Source organism: Bidens hawaiensis, unplaced genomic scaffold, assembly GCF_021521415.1.
Source record: "Bidens hawaiensis isolate Kalapana, Puna unplaced genomic scaffold, B.hawaiensis_p1.1 tig00035055_1, whole genome shotgun sequence".
NCBI lineage: Eukaryota > Viridiplantae > Streptophyta > Magnoliopsida > Asterales > Asteraceae > Bidens > Bidens hawaiensis.
The window spans coordinates 30,259-36,258 of NW_027496093.1; positions in this window are offsets into that span (position 1 = coordinate 30,259).

A 6,000-nucleotide genomic window follows, 5' to 3' on the forward strand; every position below is an offset into this window, starting at 1 on the left:
CGCCCTCAATAATATTTCAAAAACTATATTTGATATCAAGCCCTCAAGATCCTTAGTCCCTCAATTTTATTCCTCTCTCTCATTAATATTCAAAAGCTATATTCGGGATCAAGTCCGGCGACACTAGCTCGATCACAAACCAAAACAAATAATCACGTTGTGCATAAGTTTAGAAAACAAACTAACATCAATATGCATAACAATTAAAATGTGTAATTTTTAATAGTTAATAGTAGTGTAGTTGGACATTCTTTTGACCATAAAAAGAATAAAATTTGAAGTAGTTGGGATTTGAGCGTGCACGCTCATGATTGTAGGGTGAAACTCCTAACCCGCTAGACTATAGAGAACAAGTGTTAATGGATTTAATTAAAAGAGAAAATTATTGTTTGCGTTCCTATGGTTTAAGAGCGGAAACACAATGAGTCTCTGAAATTTTTTTGAACTAGTTGAGTCCCTGTGGTTTCAGAAACGAACAATTTGAGTCCCTGTGGTTTCAGTAAAATGAAAGTTTACCTTGAAAGTTAAGTAAAGGCAGCGACTCAAATGGTTCATTTTTTAAACGACGGGACTCAACCAGTCCAGAAATTTTTTCGGAGACTCATTATGCCTCCGCTTTAAAAACACAGAGACGTAAATAGTGATTTTCTCTAATGAAAATATTTTATATGTCTTATGCATAATACTATCTTTTTTCAGGGGGGGGGGACAAGGCCTCAAAAATTTAGAGGCCTAAAACTCTAGCTTTACCTGCTTACCTTGTTGGATCGGGCCTGATCAGAGTGTTCATTTCCGGTTAGTTGAGGCTCTATTTTTAGTGGTAGACAAATTGTAAATTTGGAAGTTGGTTAACTAGTCCAAACAAAAAAACATGATTGAAGATCATCATTTTCATCATCCCCACAGCCCCCATGACAACAACTTCACACCCTTCTTTACCTAGAAAATAGGTTAGCTGAAATCCGCCTTGAAATGAACCCTAGATTGTTGGTTCTTCAATTCTTTTCCTCTCCCTCAATAATATTCAGAAGATATGTTTGATATCAAGCCCAGTGGCACTATCTCTAGGGCTGCCTCAACGATTTAGGAGGTCTAAATCAAAATGAGATTTTGTGGTCTTTTCATGACATTGTGAAAAAAAATAAAAAATAAAGAAAACTGCATGTCCTGAACTCGTGACCTATAGCTTAGTAACAACCAAGCTTATCACAGAATCAATACATAATTTTGAATTTCCTTTACCGATTGTAGTATGTCCATATACAATGTTTTTGTTTGTTTTTTTTATTTGAATGCCCTAATTAAGTTTGGATCTAAAGTCCTTGCTTGATTTTGCTGGTCCTCGGGCCAGCCCTGACTAGCTCAATCTCAACCCGAACAAATAATCACGTAGCATGTGAGTTTAGAAAATCGCCACCTTTCCCATACCAACTCACTGAATTGTCTTTCTTTACGTATTTAGGTCTCAAAATTTATCGTCAAATAACATATTTTGCTCTTAATTATCCCCTAATGCAAACAAATAACAAAAGGCATACACAATATTCTTAAATTACATGATATTACGCTCTTAAAAAGTACTCATCTCTAATGGACCTTTTAGTAGGATTCCGGTTTTGAAATTACATGAGTAATTGTTGGTAATTCCAGATCATATTCATAGCCAGTGAATATAGAGTTTTCTACCAAAATGGGTTGAGTAGAAAAATTATTTAGCAAAATAGACGATTTTAAAAATATTTATCAAATTATATGATTTTTGAAAGCCTCATTTTTTCTCACTCCTACTTTTATTGGACAAAAATATTTTCTATACAAAAAATATATCTAAAATAAGATAGAAGTAATATAACAAAACTGAATTGAAAATAAAAGAAAAATTATTTCATCTCGTTTTATTCAAATTATTAATAAAAAATGTTTTGAAAAGTCGAGTTAATAACTATATAACTATAATAAAAACAATGGTAAACAGCTTCCTTGCAATCGAATTGACATTTCATTACTAGGTGGTGCAAAAGTAGTAAGTATACATGATTTTTTAAAATAAAATAAAAAATCTTATGTTGTTTTTAACTATACAAAACATTTATTAGAAAAAAAAATATACAAAAGAGCAATTTTAAATTAAGGAATAGAAAAGCTCGACTGAAAAAAACTTACATGGTTAACCAAGTCGGCTTTGCGAGGCTCGTTTACAAATATATATGAGCTTTTTTCAAATCGGCTTTAATCAACCGAACTTCAAACAAGCCGCAAGTGACGAGCCACAAACATTTAAAACATCCCTATAGCTTTTTCGAGCCAAACCTTTTCTCTTCATTAATTTAAAAATATGTTTATTTGAACTTTCTTGATTATTTTTAGAATATTTTTAATACATATATAAATAATAGTGTATAATAACAAATATAAAATGAATTAGCTAACGCATTTCTAGAAAATAACTTAACAAATGAAAAGAATAAATATCACTCTAAAAAAATGAAGAAAAACGAGATGAGAAATAAACATCTAAAATTTACTTTTCAATTTAATATTGTGCTCCATTTAATTTAAATAAAAATAAAATTATCCAAAGTTTTATATCCAATATTGAGAAAATAGAGTTTTCGAAAATCACGTAATTTGGTAAATACTTTTGAAATCAACCATTTTGGTAAATAATTTTTCCATCAACCTCATTTTGGTGAAAAACTCGTGAATATAGAAGGACCTAAGTTAACAAGTTGGCCAAGTGAGTTTAGTTTCCTAATTGTAATATGATTAATATGGTAATGCCTCACCAAGTTAGGGTAAGATTATAAATATAGGCTTGATTAGATGCTTTACATGTGTAATCAACAAAGAATTATTGTAACAGGCTTGATTAGATGCTTTACAAGTATAATCAATAAAAAAATATTGTAACGAGCTTTTGAACCGATTTTTGCTTGCAATAATAAAGTATTTATCGATTATGTGCCTTGATATATTATCATGTAAAAGACGTATTTTCAACATAGTCTTGCTGAGGTTTGAATTGGTCTATATTGTGATTGATATGTGAATCTTTTGGCTTTTCATGTAAAGTTGATGGCATACACCGCAACCGAGTATTATTGTTTCTCTGGTTTTCAAGAGTTGACGAAGATGAACGTGTAATTACTCCTTAAGTAGTTATGAATTGATGAAGATGAACAATGGCAATGGCCTGATTTGGGGTTGTGTCGATTCAGTAGCGAAACTTGGGCTTAATCAAAGGGGTGCCCGAAGTCGATGAAAAATATTTTAGGGACGTCCATTTTCAATGCCTATAAAAATTTTCGGACGAAAAACGCAAAAAATTACACTACTAAACGATAAAACAGGGGTGACCGAGAACGTCGCGGGTCCTTCATAACCTTCGCCCTGTGTGCATTAAAAAAGATTATTTTTAATAATAAGAAAATTTTAGTGTTTTGAAGATGGACATTGGTAATTACTCCTTTGGGGTTCAAAAATTGGCGAAGATGAAAAACGGTAGTGGCATGCTTTGAGACGGTGGTTTGTTGTTATTAGAGGTGTCAATATAAGTGGGTTGGGTTGGATTTTGGTGATGGGTCATGATAGGTTTGGATCAGAAAGGGTATGGGTCAGGATGAGTTTTTAAAAAGAGGGTTAGGATAGGTATGGGTCAAGATGGATAAAGTTAATCCATCTTGACCCAAGTAAATGTTAAAATGTAAAGGGTTTCAAAAACCCCTCAAAAAATATTCAAAAAATTTAATAAAAAAATTAATAACTCAAAATATAAATCAAAAAAGCAAAAACTAAAATAACTAAAATGTCTACCCCGTCATCCTCGTTCATTAAAAAAAAAGTCGGTTCGACTTAGTTCAGGGTCGTTTTTTTCGGTTTATTTTTGCTTTTTTTTCATTTCAGTATCTATTCGGGTTCAATGTTTTCGGTTTTTGTTCGGTTTCATTTCTCGATTTTATTTGGTTTAGGATAGATATGGGTCAAGATGGGTAAAGTTAACCCATCTTAAACTAAGTAAAGGTTAAAATACAAAGGGTTTCAAAAACCCCTAAAAAATATTCAAAAAAAAATTAATAAAAAAATAATAACTTAAAATATAAATCGAAAACGCAAAAAGTAAAATAACTAAAATGTTTCCCCCGTTATCCTCGTTCTTTAAAAAAAAACTTGGTTTTGTCACGGTTCAAGTTCGGTTTTTTCAGTTTTTTTTCACTACGGTTTTGCTTTTTATGATTTTGGTCGGTTTTGGTATATGTTCGGTTTCAATGATTTCGGTTTCAATTTCTCGGTTTCTATTCGGTTCCATGGGTTTTGTTTGAAACAAAATTGGATAAAGCTTGTTTTAGTTCGTTCTAACCCCTAGACAAACCCATTCTAGCCTGTAACCAAAAGTCACTAGCATTTCCCAACCCATCTTGACCTTCTTGCAAAATTCTTTTGATCCATTCTGACCCATTTCAATTTTAAAAATTCAAATCGACCCAAAACAACCCATTTGAGTTTGTTTTGCCACCCTTAGTTGTGACAGATGAATCCCATTGAAGAACAATATGAGGAGAAATACGCTGAGGTGTAGTGGATTCAAAAAAATTTTCTTTATAGGTTTATCTTTTTTAAGAACTTTTCACATGCTTATTATTTTCAGGTCGAGTCGTTATGTCAGGTTGGCGGCTCATTATATCTAGGATCCCATAGGTTAGAACTTTCGGGTCGGGTTAGATCTTTCAATTTAGTTTCGATTTAAATGTTGATTTTCTTTGCAACAAAGTGTTCCATTAGCCATGAAGTTTATGTTACAACAACACCAATATCACAAATTCATATTCACATGATTCACAAAATTTATATTCACAAATTCAAACTCATAAACATATTCTTAGAATTCATATTCACAAATTTCATATTGTTATCGGGAATTGAATAAAACAGCTTATTAAAACTAATGAATATTAGTATTACCTCAAATAAACGATGATTAAACAAAAATTTCATAATGCCAACATGTATGCCAGTTCTATATTTTGTTTGCAAATAAATGTTTTTAGCATCATTTTGAAAACAATGAAATTATAGTTGCTTATAAAACTTGATGTCACAGCCCCTTGGCCAATGGCAGAAATGTCGGGGTGTGTAGATTGAAATCATGCACATGGTATTAAATGTAAAAACTCATATTAAAATAAACCAACATATTGTTCAAACCAAACATAATCCAAATAGAAAACATGACATAGCAATTTATTCATTAAACTTCTAAGTCTGACTCATCTCCTATATAAAACTTCAAGAATCTTCATAGCTTAATTTCCATCACCTAAAAAATATGCTGTAACATCCTAAAATTTTAATGTTGAATAAAGAAAGTTACGTTTAGTGAATTCGCGTTATTAATTATTTAATATCGAGTAAGGAGCGGATCATGGACTTGGATTAATTGAGATGGGTTAAATGAGAATGGGCCTTAGGTCCATGGGATTTAAGGGATATAAATATCCCCTAAACCCCAAACTATCATTCATTTCACCTTATTTTCTAACACTCCAAAACACACACACCACACACCAAACCCCGCCGGCCGGCCGAGGAGAGGGGAGACCAGATCCGAGAGAGAGAGAGAGAGACCGTTGGTTGTGATTAAACAAGTAAACGAGATCCAAACAAGCTCAAAAAGGTATGATTCTTGATCTTTGAAGTTTAAAGATCCAAGTTTTATAGTGTAGATACGACCGAAATGGTTGGGAAACGTAGTGGGTGATGTCGAACCATAACAAGGGTGTTAAAATCGCCAAAATGCTTGATAGAAACCAAAACAGCGGCTGATCTGGGCAACTTCACCGCGAACTGGGCAACTTCGCCTTCAAAGCGATAACTTCGCCTTCAAAGCGATAACTTCGCCTGAGGCCAAGTTCGCCTAATTGATAACTTCGCTTACGGCCAAGTTCGCCTAACTGGTAACTTCGCCTAAAGCCAAGTTCGCCTGATGACAACTTCGCCTAGAGC